The sequence below is a fragment of the Neofelis nebulosa genome, chromosome 8 (genome assembly GCF_028018385.1).
Source record: "Neofelis nebulosa isolate mNeoNeb1 chromosome 8, mNeoNeb1.pri, whole genome shotgun sequence".
NCBI classification, from domain to species: Eukaryota; Metazoa; Chordata; class Mammalia; order Carnivora; family Felidae; genus Neofelis; species Neofelis nebulosa.
In genome coordinates, this window is record NC_080789.1 from 23426428 (window position 1) to 23440716 (window position 14289).

Genomic DNA, 14289 nt, shown 5'->3' on the forward strand with positions numbered 1-14289 from the left:
GCCCACCCCAAACAGTGGCTAATCAATTTCATAGAATGTCCAGAGCTTTCCAGAAGTTAATTTCACACTGTAATCTCCTGAATATCCTTTTTTGAAATTCCTCAGAATACACTCTACGGGAGTCGTTTACTCTGCTTTCCACCCATTTCCTCCCCATAATGGACAACTTTCATGCACAAGAGAGGAAAAAAGGGGAAAGAAGGGACTAATTTGGAGAGGACACACACTTGCTTCGTCCATTTTCGGCTGCTCTCCTCTCAGAGATACTTTAAGCGCCACTTAGCATTGGTGGGTTCAGTATCAAGCGCTGACCCAGGTCAGACTCCTGAGGAAGTCTGACGCCGCCCTAAGCCATATGAGGTTGCCACGGAACCACAGACTGGGACTCAGAATTCACTTTGACCCATTTAATGGGTCAGGGTCAGAAAACTTCCTCTGTCAGTCTCGTTTACACACAGTCACACAGTGACTCCAACCCGCTGCCCAGTGCCTGGTATCTTAGAGTTGTGGTTTCATTCCTTATGGAACTACCCGGGCAACTCTGGGAGGTGATCAGGCTCCCCTTCGGCCTCTTAGGGGCAGGTCTACCAAAATGAACCTGGGTTCTTACCAGTCTGATGGGCGATGTTCTCTGAGCTGGTTCCTGGGCCTCACCAGCTTCCTTTGTGGATCTGGGGCCCTCGCCCCAGTGTGCTGGGAGGCGCTAATCTCCTATGGACCAAGTGGTCCGTCAGTGCCAGTCAAGGTTGCCTCTCCCAGTGCCCTGAGGTTCGTGCTTGGTGACAAGGGAGGTAAAACACCGTCCCCGCCTCCCGGGCGATGTCCCCACAAAATGTAGTGATGTGTCACACAGAGAGAGCCGGGGACACTGAGTCTTTTCTTTCCAGGAGGCAGCTTTATTCATGCCAGCTCGGGCTCAGTGGGCTAAGACCCCAAAAGGCTGAGACTTGAGCACAGCGGTCAGGTTGCCTTTTGTACAATTTTTGCCCCTTTGTCTCCATATATGGTAACATACAGTCTGAATGTGCAGTCTGCGTTGCAGAGTCGTGAGGAATAGTGCACACGTGCATATAGCCAGGTTGCCTTCCCTTGTCTTGAGGTTTTCACCACATTTCTTAGGGAGGGACCCTACCACATCAGCAGCTGGATTGTCTATTTGCCTGCCTGCAGTGGCTGTGATGTGCAGAAAACAGACACCAGGAAAAATTCAGGCTTTACCTGTGGCTAAATTATGGTTGGACCAAATTTAATATATATATTTTAATGTTTATTTGGAGAGAGAGAGCGCGAGCAGGGGAGGGGCAGAGAGAGAGAGAGAGAGAGAGAGAGAGAGAGAATCTCAAGCAAGATCTGCCCTGTCAGAACAGAGCCCCACTCAGGGCTCAATCTCATGAGCCGTGAGACCATGACCTGAGCTGAAATCAAGAGTTGGACGCTTAACTGACTGACCCACCCAGGCGCCCCTACTATATTTATTTTTAAAGCATAGTGGACAGCTTTTGCTTTTGTTTCTTCTTGGACACAGCATGACACACACAGTACACAGTAAGTATGTACATAAGAATAAGTGACTTGAGCTCCAAAGTAACAAGGATCCTAGAAAAAGAAGTGGTCATTTAACTGTTTTCCTTTTCCTTCAAGGAAATTAAATACTTCTACCTTGCTTTTTCGCAAAAATTTTGAGAGATTGAGAATCTACCAGCTCTTCTATTGTTAATAACTGTTGAATGAAGTTAAATGACATCTTTTCCAAGTTGGTTGAGTTGTATCTATGTTTCCCATCAATTGGCCTATTTCAATATGCATTTCAAGCATTTGGCCTACTGGAAAAATTGCCCCTATCACTTCTTAGTCTAATATTTGGACTTCATTCTGCCAAGGTTTTTCTTTTAAAAATAAAAGTAAATAAAAATAATTTTCCTCAGTGTATCATCTTTTTCTCTAAATGCTGTCTTCTGTTTTTATTTTGCTTGCAATCTAAGTTAGTGATAATTCAATATCTTCTGTTATGATAAAAGCCTCAGTTTTTGAGATGCCTTTAAGAGTGAAATGAAAGTATCTCTGTAGAGCTCTATAGACTTGAGAAGAAAATAATCAAAATACTGTTTATTTATTTATTGAGCATCTAGTTGCCCTGCTATCTTCCCTTTCTTTCTTTTTGTTGTCTTCCCCCCACCCCATTTTCTCTCTTCCTCTCTCCTACAAAGTTGGCATTGTATCTCAGAAACTTGCAATTTAAAGATGAACAAAATGAAGGACTCTTAAGGACTTAGAGTTTAATAAACAGTAATAATGCAATGCAACTGTTCTGTTATGGAAGGGTGCAAAAGGTACAATGGGGGTATGAGGAGGGAGAGTCTATCTGTGCATGGGAGCATTGGGTTAGACAGATAACACTTAGATAGAAGTTTGAGTAGGATTCTACAAGCGAACAGGATTGGGAGTATATTGGTTTTCTGTCTCCATGTAACAAATTACCACTTTGTAGTAGTTTAAAACAATAAACACTTATTATCTCATAGTTGCTGTAGGTCAGGCGTCTGGGTGTAGGTGAGCTTGGTTCTCTGCTCAAGGTCACACAAAGCTAAATTCAGGATATTGGGTGGGCTGCATTCTCATCTACAGGCTTGACTGGGGAATAATCTATTTTGAAGCTAATTCATGTTGTTGTCGGCTTTCATTGTCTCATGGTTGTCTGACTGAGGGCCCCATAGTTTTGCTGGCTATTAGACAGAGGCTGTCCTCAGGTCCTAGAAGACAGCTTTCATTTTTAGAGGCTGCCAGAAGTTCCTAGCTATGTGGTCTTCTCCTACATGACTTCTTACTTCATTAAGCCAACAAGGATAGTCTCTAGTCTAGTCTGCTAAGAGAGTCTTATGTAATGTAACAAAATCATGAAAGGACATTCCATCACCTTTGACATACTCTATTGTTTAGAAGTAAATCACAGGTCTTACCTGCACCTAAGGAGAGGAGATTATACAAAGGCATGAACACAAGGAGCAACTCATTGGGGGTCACCCTAAGGTGTGTGCCCCACATGGGGTGATAAGAGGAATGGGAGAAGCAGGTAGATAAGAGATTGTGTAGGGAATGAACAATGGTTCTGTATAGCTGCAATGGGATGGAGGAGTGAAGGAAGAGTGACTCAAGGTAAGACTCAAGGCAGAATGATCACTGCTAACATTTAAATAATGCTTAATCCATGCCAGGGTACTTTATATATGTTAAATCATAGAATCCTTACAAAAAACCCAAGAGATAGATATTATCACCATTAAGACAGGCAGAAACTCAGAGAAGTTAGATAACTTGACTGAGGTTATATAGCTTGTAAATGGTGGAACTGGATTCCAATTGTCTGGCCCCTGAGTCTGTGTCTTTAACCACTACACAACCTAGTCTTTGGGCAAGTATTGAGGTGTGCAAGGAGGAGATTATGAAAGGTCTCATTGAGGAATTTGAATTCGTTCCAGGAATCAGTAGGGAAACACTGTAGAGTTTTCAATGAAAGGTATAGATGCTCAGATTGACATGCTGCCAGAAGCACAGAAGAGGCACTGGTATAGGTGAGGGAAGATGGGTTACTGGAAGTCACTGGGACTGGGGCTGGGGAGGAGGGAACAGATAAGAGATCTTTGGATGATCTGACTCAGTGATCAATTATGAGAGCTGGGTGTGTAGTGGTGGAACTGAGGAAGAGCAACCCGTCTCAGGTAACTTCCAGGTCCCTGGCCTGAATGATTTGGGGTGGAAGGAGCATGGGACTCATCCAATAAGCTCAAAGTTACTGGAAGGCAGGGACTATATTCTTCTTTTTGGTGTTAGATCCTTTGGGCCTCGCATATGTCTTTGCCTAAAGTTACAAAAGCAAACACTTGGGCTGTGCATACTACATGCCATGCACTGTTCTAAGAACTTTGTTTATACTAACTTGTTTAATTTTTGCAACACCTCTATGAGATCTACTATTATCATCCACGTTTTACAAAAGGGGAAACTGAGGTATAACATGGTTAAGTAACTCGACCAACTTCACATGGTTGGTAAGGATCATAGCCAGGACTTGAACTCAGGCGGGCTCTCTTCAGAGTCCATGTGTTTAACTACCACATTATCCCACATCCACACAAACAGATGCTCATAGTATTTGCTAAATGTTGTTGTGTGACCTCACGAAAGTAGAACAAATATTTAAAATACAATGTGATAAATTTGTCCATGGCCCTAATGGCCTTTGAATAAGTCTCCATTATCACATTGAGGAAATCGTATTCTAAGGATATGTTGAAATCTCTCTCTCTCTTACTACTGTTAACTGCTCACACATAAGGACTGGGTTCTATTCTAGACATTTCCATTGTGTCTTGTGCAGTACACTCAATAACCATTTGTGGAGTGAATTACTTTCTTGTATATTATATATATGATTAAAAATTAAAAACTGTATTTACTACATTATCTCATTCAATATTGACATCAACCAGAAAAGATAGGGGTGGTGGGTCCTGTTATTCCCATTGTATAGCCATGGATATTGAGGCAGAAGAGAGTGACCAAATGGAACCCCGAAGTTCAATTCTTCCTCATTATAACTTAAATCTTGGCTGCGATAGTGAGGACCAGCGAGAATGTCAAATTCTAGTGATTCTTTGCAAGTTTTCCTTTTACAAGTACATCAGGGGATCAATAAGGACATGAGAACATAGGGTACACTAAAAACTAAAGGGACACAGCAAAAGTATCATGACTGGCATTAAGTGATTAATTAACTAATTAAATGGCCATCAGAGTGTAGTCTAAGGAAGAGGTCTATTTATTGAATAAATAAAAATAAAAAGCTGAGGGAACAAACTGTGACTGCCACCCTTGCTTCAGCACATGCCCACCTCTGTCACTCTGACCTCCTATCCACTTACTAATTCAAAATAAATTTAAGAAAATAACCCTCATCAGCAGTGTGGCTTTCAAACTACTCCACAGGTAAGACTAATAGTCTCTGTTTTTCCTTTCAAAATTCACCCCAATTCTTCCCTTAATCTATATCCATTGTCAAATTTCCTTCCATTATTTAAGAGCCTCTTTTTCCCCATTCTTTTCCTCTAAGATAACATCTTAAGAAATAAGATAACTTATTTATCTTTCCCCCCTTTTTCTTGTTTGCTTGCTCTGTCTCTTCTGCAACCTTCTACTTTCTTCCCACACAGACTCATATTGACTCCTTCTGCTTTAAGAATCAGTTCAGGAGTTCTTTTGGGGTAGGCTGACTTCTAATAAGGGCTCCCATGGCCTCTGCTTCCTAGTATTTATGCCTTTCTATAATCTCCTCTCCTTGAGAATGGGCTGAACTTAGTGACTTGCCCAAGACTGGCAAAAGTAATGGGATTATTAGTATGGCAAAAATGATGGGGTGTCACTTCCATGGTAATTATGATGTCCACCTTGCAAGTAGGCTCTCTCTTTTGTCTTCCTGGCTTGCGTGTTTTGATGAAGCAAGCTGCTATGTTGCTATGCTGGAGAGGTCCACATGGCAAGGAACCAAGGACAGCTTCCAGCCAACAGGGAAGAATTAGTGTCCTCAGTCCAATAGTGCACACAGAAATGAATTCTGCCAACAGCCACAGAGCTTGAAAGTGAGTCTTCTCCCCAGTAGAGCTTTCAGATGAGGCTGCATACCTGGACTAACACCTCGATTGTAGACTTACGAGAAACCATGAAACAGAGACCTAGCTAAACCATGCCTGGATTTCTGACCCACTCAAGTGATGTGTTTATATATGTGTGCTGTGTTAAGCCACTAAATTTTGGACTAATTTGTTACACAGCAAAAGATTACTAATACACATCCCTTCCAAGCAGCTTCCCCTCACCCTAGGCACCTCTCCTTTATGTAGCCATCTGTATAGGTCTATTCTTGTACTTAGAACATGGTATTCTAATTATGTTTGTCTTTGTTTCCTGCTCTGCACTGAGCTCATTGAGGGCAGTGACCTGATTTATCTCCTAGCACAGCACCTGGCTCAACAATAATTGTGTGTTAAGTAATGAACATATATTCAATAGCCCTCTCTGCTCCCACTGCTCTCCTACCAATCACCTGCAATTGGTGCCATTAGGGCAAGAGAAGATGGTTCAGCTCCAACCATCTCAGGTAACTGCTGTAATTCTTCCTGTGCCCCCGCTCTCTCTGTCCATTTGAGCAACACATCCTGGCAAAAATGGGAAGAGCAGGTTTGTGATACATTGTCTTATTTGATCTTCCAGTCAATGCTATGAACGAGGTATCAGGATCCAATGTATAATGAGGAAATCAATGTTTTATACAGAGCTGCACAGCTGTTAAATAGCAGAGTCAAAGTTGGTATCTAAATGTGTCTGATTTTTAATTCAATGCAAATCTCTATTCACAGTTACGCTATGCTGCATGATCCCGGACAAAGTTTCCTACACACTAGAATAAACTGGCAAAATGAGAATAATAACAAAGATAATACTATTTAAAAACATTTATTGAGTTATTGTTCTGTAACAGGCATTGTTCTAAGCCCTTTAAATGGATTTACAAATGAAATTTTTATAAAAGCTATGAGAAAAGTATTGTTATTTTTTCCATTTTACAGATAAGAAAACTGAGAAGAGAAAAGGTTAAATAAGTTGCCAAGGTCATACACTTCAGTGGCAGAGTGAAGATCCAACTTGGGTGGTCTGGGTCTAGTAATCAGTGTGGTTTTAAGGGATGTGATTCATCTCAGGTAATTTTGACTTGCTCCTATAAGAGAGTAGAGTGACAGAGCACTGCTCACACGTATTTGAATCCTAGGTTCTCAAGACAAAATTAATTTGGAGATCCGTTTCTCTTTTGTTAATGAGCATCAATTTTTCTCTAGAGAGAGGACCCCTCCTGTTATAGATCCCCACTGCATTGTAGGAGCTCTAATTAAGCGTATGCAAAGTACATAAAAAAGGGAAATAATGAGAATCTGCAATTGAGAAAGACATGACTCTGGTAGCAACCTTGAACACAATTTGGCCAGATTTTGTCCCTTCCTCTTAGCATCTTAAGGCTGTGAGCAATGGGAGGGAGATGCAAAACATAAGTTAATTTTTGAGAAAAGAAAGCTTAATTGGAAGATTTTCTCAAGCAAGGGCACAGAGCATTATGTGAGCCTCCAGTTCATTTGCTGAGAAGAATTTATAAATTTTATTTTCTTTTTTCATCAGTTGTAATTGCCACGTAAAAAGTCAAACAGTTCTGCAAGACTTATGAGAAAGATCGGCTCCCTGAACAGTTCCCACCCCTTGCCCCCCACAAGCTACCTCTTTAAAGCCTTTTCAGCTGTCTCTCATGATATTTACCAACATATTTTCAAATAACTTGCTCATACTGCTACCTCTTGATTATTTTAGTTTTAGACATCATTCTGAAGAAGGATTTATCACTGGCATTTTATATGTCAAGTTAGCATTTCCTTTTCAGACATTTCTCCAAGAATAAAGAAAATAAGGCAAAGGGGTAATAGTTCCTTGACATAAAAAGTACATCCACATTTATACAAAGCACCTCGAGATAGGTGGGGTAAGTAGAGAGAACAGCTATACGAGACAACGTAAGAACAGTAACCAAGTAGATGGGGGGAAATATCCATCACTATTTTGGAATATAAAATGAAAGCCAAAGCAAGCTTGAGGTGCCATGTGAAATTTAATATATTAGCAAAAAAGAAAGGCTAATGAAACACCCAGTGCTGGTGTGGTTGTTGTAAGTTGTAAGTTGTAAGCTGTTGTGAGTTGAAACTCTCACATGTTTTTGATGGAATAGTTTTGAAAATAAATATGATAATTATGTACCAGGTGCCATTAAAATGGTGATACTGTTTGAGCCAGTAATCTACTACTGGAAATTTATCCTAAGGAAATAATACAACAGAAGCAAAAAACGTATGAACCAACCTGTTCCTTGTAGTATCAATTATAAGAGAAAAAGAGTTAGGACACATGGACGGACACACACACACCGAAAGGCAGCCAGTTTAAATATAGTGTTTCATATACTAATGTAAATCACCAGATGGATTACTGTCCACCTGTTAAAAATGATAAACACGAAAGCTTTATAAAAACATGAGAAATATTTACGACGTTCACTGAAAAAAACTGAACACAAAATAGTATACATTCTCCGTTTAATTATGTATAAACAAGTATGCACACCCACAGGAGTGGCTATGGTACAAGGGACATGAGTATTGAGAGGGAGGAGCTGATTTGAAATTTAGGTCTTCCATTTACAAGCTGTGTGTTGTTGGGCTTTAAAAGAATACTTCTCTGAGCCTTGCTTGTTGCATCTCTAAAACTGTAGAAAACATCAACTTTTTAGTGATGTAAACATTAGAGAAATAAATAATCGGCAGCTAATTTGGTACACAGCATATTATGGTAAGGGCTCCATAGATGGTTATAAGTATTGCTAATATATGGGCCTTATTCGGGAGAATGGGGGAGCTATGTTAGGGACATGTAGCCATGAGTGCCTTTGTGCCCCTTAAAATTTTTTATATATACATATATATAAAATGTTATATATGCATGTCTATACATTTTAAAAATAATTTTATATATATATATATATATATATATATATATATATATATTATTGCTGCATGAGCATTTACTGACCTTGTCAGTAACGAGGCTCCATGTTTCTGAAGGTGTCATAATGAAACGATCCGGGAGTGGAGAGAAAGCAAGGCTGAGAGCCTTGGTCTGTTACACCTCTGTTCTCTTTTTATTGCCCTTGGCTCTCCCAGCTCTTTGTTCTCCAGTGGGCGATGGTGACTGGAACTGGTGCATTCCTGCTAAATGGCATTTTAACCCTGGTATTCCCACAACTCTCTGCTATTTCCTTAACTGACATTTGCATGGCAGATGGCGTAAATGGCCTAGCAAATATATACTGGGTCAGCGTTAAAAAACTGCCAGATTGATGGCTTTGTTGGCTGTGTGCCTCTAAGCAGAGACACGACTGGAAATTGCACAGAGACTCAATTTTCCAGACCAACTTGTGGGCTTTCTGTTCCTCCCTTGCTATGGGCGATCAGTAGGACAGGTGAAGATGGGGCTAGTCTGATTGGCTTCACTTTTAAATAGACACTGATGTGGGCAGATGGGTTGGCACACAATGTGCTGAACTGGGAGCTAAATCTTTCTACTTCTAATCCTGCCTGCATCAGATTTGCTAAGGAATGGAAGCCAAATCTTAACCTGTTCATTTCCAGAGTGTTCCATACGATAATACTAAGCTTCTTTCGAGGAGTGTCATGAAGGCTGATTTAGAAAGGTAGAACATTTTATCTAAGTGGCTAAAGAAAGCTGGTTTACTTAATACTTGTCAGTCTGAACTACTTTTGGGGAAGAACATACCATTGACTTGGCTTATACATCTTTGGCCCTTAGGGTTTTCATTAGGGCCTTTAGTTGTTTCACAGAAACAACTGTTTCTGTGTTTGTGATCTTCTCAACTAGACTATAAGTTCTTTGGGGACAGAGACCAAATCTCATATATGTTGGTCTTCCTTATGGCATATAATAGGATCTCTTGCCAATGGTAATTCTCAGTGCCTAGTAAATGTTTATCACATAAGTACTGCTGGTCTGGTTCATAATGCTATGACAACAGGCAGTTCTGTTCTTAGAGGGACCCCTGCCTTGGGTCTCCAGTGCCTATCGTCCTACTGTTGGGATAGAGAGTCCAAGGTTTGATCATCTTAGTAGATGACTATGAACATGACATGGCAGTTAGGTAGGATTCCACTTGGGGATTTCCCTTCTCCACACCTACTAGACCATATTCTTCATATCTGTGACTCTCTAATTGCTTATCCCAATGGTCCTGAGCCCACAACCAGAACCTGCAAGGTTCTCTTCCAAGGGAAGACACTCTTCCCTGTTCTCCCAAGGGGAGACTATCCTAGTGTTTGTGTCTTTAGGCCTGGAGGGTAGCCAAGGGGCCATTGTTTGTGGGGAGGGGAGGAAAAAGGAAGAGATGTAGCCTGGAAATGTGACCCAAGAGATGAGTGTAGGTGGAGTTGGGGCCTGAAGAGACAGTGGTGAATAGCAGCCCGGTGCTGACACTCCACGGGCTGCCACATTCAGGTACAGCTCATGGTGATCCAAGAGTTTAAATCTGAAGCTGGCCTTCAATTTTTCATACTAAGATAGGACCATATGACAAGATCTATTTTTCAAAGTGGACAGATAGAATGTATTTTATTTCACCTGTGTAAGCTCGATTGATAACTTTTAAATATATGGACATAGAGTAGTAGGCTTCTGTTTGTATTGTCACGCCTGAGCCCTGCAAATTCTAAGGGCAGGCTCATGTCAATGAATTCAACCTGCAGAATAGTATTGGGCTGCAAATGTGATGCCAATCCCTGCATTTTATCTACTTAGTTAACCTTCCTATAGTAGGCACCTTTGAATGTAGTAAACAGCAGGAATAAAAGGTAAGAGACCACCACCGCGTGCAAGTGGCACTAGGGATATTTTCCTTATATGAACCTGAAACCACAGCGGGTCAATCCCGCTTCTTTCAACCGTGGGAAGTTGGGGAAGAATCTGAATGACAGAACAGCTTGAAAAACACCACAACTTTGTTACATATAATCACCCAAACTGATGACCAACTAAGTATTGCTAAGTTGAAGTCCTACGGGTCTCCTTTAGTAAAAAGATAATTAGCTCATTAATGGCTCTGAATGAAATGAAATGAAATGAAATGGCTCTTAAGGCACTCGAAAACAGTATTTTCTAAAAGAGACTAAACATTCCAGTTGTATTTTTGTATCTGGCTAATTTTCTTAGGTCATTTCATCCCTGACCTTTTGTTCTCTAAGATAAGGTAAACTTCTGCCTCCTTCGAGTAAGAATGATGACCAATTCTGAGACGCACAGGGCCCAACTGGCAGAGTTTTATGGTGCCGATTAATGTTGAGAACAAGACAGGGCAGATAAGATTCCAGACCCAGTGTCAAGCATCCGGGTTTTCCTTTGGGATACCTTTGGTAGAGAACAATCGTCAAGATAATGATTGTTACAATTTATAGAAACATTTTATTGTTCCTTTTCAAATGATTTAAAAAACCCCACTATAAGCAGGAAGAAATTAAATTCAGAGGGAAAACAAGAACTTTATAGGCCATCTGCTCAGACTTTCAAATTTAAATTTTATACATAAGAGCACATTAGCTGTGGGGAAAAAATGTGATCACATTTTGTAGCTGTCTGAGCAATGAAGAAATTTCCCTCGTTGGGCTTTCTGCATAGAAATAAAAGGAACCGTTTTGCTGAAGAAAATGAAATGGCTTCGGTATGGGGGAAATTTGCTATTCACCATTTTATATTTATGGAGTGCTGAACTTACACCATTTTTTGTAAAATATGAAGTAACGGTCGATGCCTGGGGTGGGGAGGTTCACAGGTGACGTTAGACAAACAGTATTGGAGAGCACCTCGCAGAGAGAAACCTGGGACCCTGACAGCCTGTTAGAGGTGGTGAGTAATGGGATGAATGGGGGAATTCAGGGCAACGGTGGGTCCACCTGTGGGGAGGGGGAAACAGGTGCATGAGGGAGGAGGCTTATCCTGAACCTTCCCCTGAATCTGGGCCTCCAACTTACAGCCTGGTCCTACTGGCCTGTGCCTTTAGGTATATACTTTCTCACACAGGCACGGAGAACAGTAGGGTGCGGTTGACAGCATGAGAGAGTCAAGGATCATACTGAGTCGAGAGCGGGTGACAGCAATGCCGCTCACAGTGGCCGCTGACCCCTGCGAGCCAAAGCTGGCGGCTTTCCTAGGAATGGTCTGGAGAGCGTTTGATTAGGTCAGGCTGCTCCTGCTGCTTCAAACCTACCTGTCTGATGCTCTGTGACAGGGGGAAGAGAGGTCGCGGCGAACACCAGGACAATTAGTGTGCCGGGTTTTTTGTTTTTTGTTTTTTGCATCTGCCTGCCTTCCTCCCGTTTGGTGACCACCAGAGAAACCTCCATCATTGCTTGGTCAAATGAAGCCTGGCAAACAAACCAAGCCCCTTGCCCCACTTTATTGTGCTGTGAAAAGATAAAGGAGGCACAGTGAACATCCAACTGATGGAATGAATGCTGACCCCGGTAGGCAACTTGATCTTTTACAGCCAACCCTAAGAGCTGATACCTTAAAGCACCTAATTTAGAGAGGTATGTGAAATCGTTAAAAAAAAAATACTAATTAAGGAAAACCAGCTACAGGGAAAACTGTGAACTGAGGGTCAGGAAAAACAAATTAAATTCATCTGAGTTGGTGCTATTTTAGAAAAGCCTAGAAAGGCTTAAATTAATCTGATGATAAATGAATGAAAGGAACACAGAACTCAAAAGGAATGGTAAGCACTGAAACTCAAGCTTCGTTCAATCATAAGATCTTAAAAAGCAAGCAGCACAGTGGTTCAGAGTTCAGCCTCAGTAGTCAGACCTCCTGTATTTGAATTTTGGAAGATGGGAATATCTTCCAGCCATGTGACCTTGAATGAGTCAATTACCATCTGTGGGCTTCCAGTTCCTCATCTGTAAAATGGGGCTAATAATAGTAGTTAGTTCACATAGTTTTGAGGAGCATTAAATGAGATAATACATAAAAAGTACTTAAGAGGGTGCCAGAGATACTTGCAAGTGCCCCCTAAATATTAGCAATTTTAATCCAGTGATTTTAAAACTATGCTTCAAAGAGTCCCAAGTTTCTACAAGTCTCGTGCTGAAACACCTACAAATTTAAGATAAGGATAAGCAGGGGAAACTTAGTTTTTATCTGCAACTACCACAGTTGCTCAGCTTGTGTGTACCTTGTTTTAATTTCTGTTTGCCATTTTATTTGAACAAGATCCTGTAAGTTAAAACAAAACAAAACACGTCTTATAAGGCATCTGATCCAGCATCTGATCTGTTTATCCAGTTAGATCAGGAATCCTGTCCCTATCCGTGGATCATCCTGCCTCTTCTTGAATCTCTGCAGAAAACGGACTCTCACTGATCTATAAACCTTTACGGTTCAGGGTTGTTTGGATAATTAGAAAGTTCTTTCCCAAGTTGACTTGTCTGATTTCACCTCTAGGTGCTAGTTTTGCTCTCTAAATATGGCCAAATTCTCTTCTGAAAAGATCCAGGTAGATGTTAGGAAAAAAAACGATTGTACCCTTTGAGGTCTTCAGTGGCAAGAAGCAGAAATTGACTTTGACAAACCTAAAAAGAAGATAAATTTCTTGATGAGCCATTGGGCTGCTCATAGAATTGAAGAGAAGTTGGAGAACCAGGCATAGAAGAAAAGGCAGGAGTCAGTCTTTCTGGAGATCTTGATGGCATGACCCACTTAGGGCTTCCCCTCCCACATTCTTTCAGCTATCCCACCTAAGATGTGATTTCCATTCTCTCTGCCCATCAACCCAGCAGCATGTCTCCAAGAATGGGCCCGGAAAGACCCAGCACACTCTGCATGTGCTCTCTTGGGCTCACTGAATCCTGGGGTTCTTTCATCTAGTCGTCATCCTTCCCGTCATACCGCGGAATTGATGTGCTTTCCAAGGCACCCATGGCTGAAGGCGTGTACTGAGCTTTCAGTCAATTCAAACCTCAAGAGTAAGGCTTCCAGATTTACTAAAACACACAGAACACCCAGTTAAATTTAAATTTCAGATAAACAAGGAAGAATTATTTAGTGTAAGTATGTCCCACATATTTTGTCTGGCAATCCCACTTCTCACTTCTTTTGTTTTTTGATAGAATTGGCTATGGAACCATTGCTGGTTCATCTTCTGTGCTTCATTTTAGAAGCTAAGCTCAGAAATATCCATTTATCTCAATTAAATTTCATCACATTGATTTCAGCTTCTCTTTCCAACTTGTCAGAAGTTTTAAATCTTGATGTTATGAAGTCAGTGTGTTCACTCCACTTCTAACCCTGAATCCCTAGTTTGACATTGTGACCAGAGAGGGAAGGAGAGCAGAGGTCCGTGGAGGGAAAAATAAAGAGAATGATGCAGTGTAGAAAGGATGGTGGTAGTAGGGAGATAGCCCATCAGAAAGAAGGACTCAGGATAGAAAAAGCTTTAAGGAAACTGGAGGAAGAGAAAGAAAGAAACATAAATATAAAGGAGAGGTACCAGTCAGGATTCTTAATTTCAGGCAACTGCTCAATTTAAGCAAAAACAAAAACAGCAATTATGTGAAGATATGAGAGGCTTGTAGACCCAACGGGAGG

At 41.1% G+C, this 14289-nt stretch overlaps 1 long non-coding RNA gene across 6 annotated transcripts in view; it reads left to right on the forward strand.

Moving 5' to 3' along the window:
• LOC131519043 (uncharacterized) overlaps positions 1-14289 on the forward strand; it is a 102404-nt gene that overhangs the window by 7806 nt on the left and 80309 nt on the right. Inside the window, exon 2 of one of the 6 annotated variants that reach the window (XR_009265426.1) lies at positions 11472-11553. The exons of the other annotated variants lie outside the window; for them this stretch is intronic. This is a non-coding gene — a long non-coding RNA (uncharacterized LOC131519043). The remainder of the gene's footprint in view (positions 1-11471; positions 11554-14289) is intronic. 6 annotated transcript variants of the gene reach the window in all.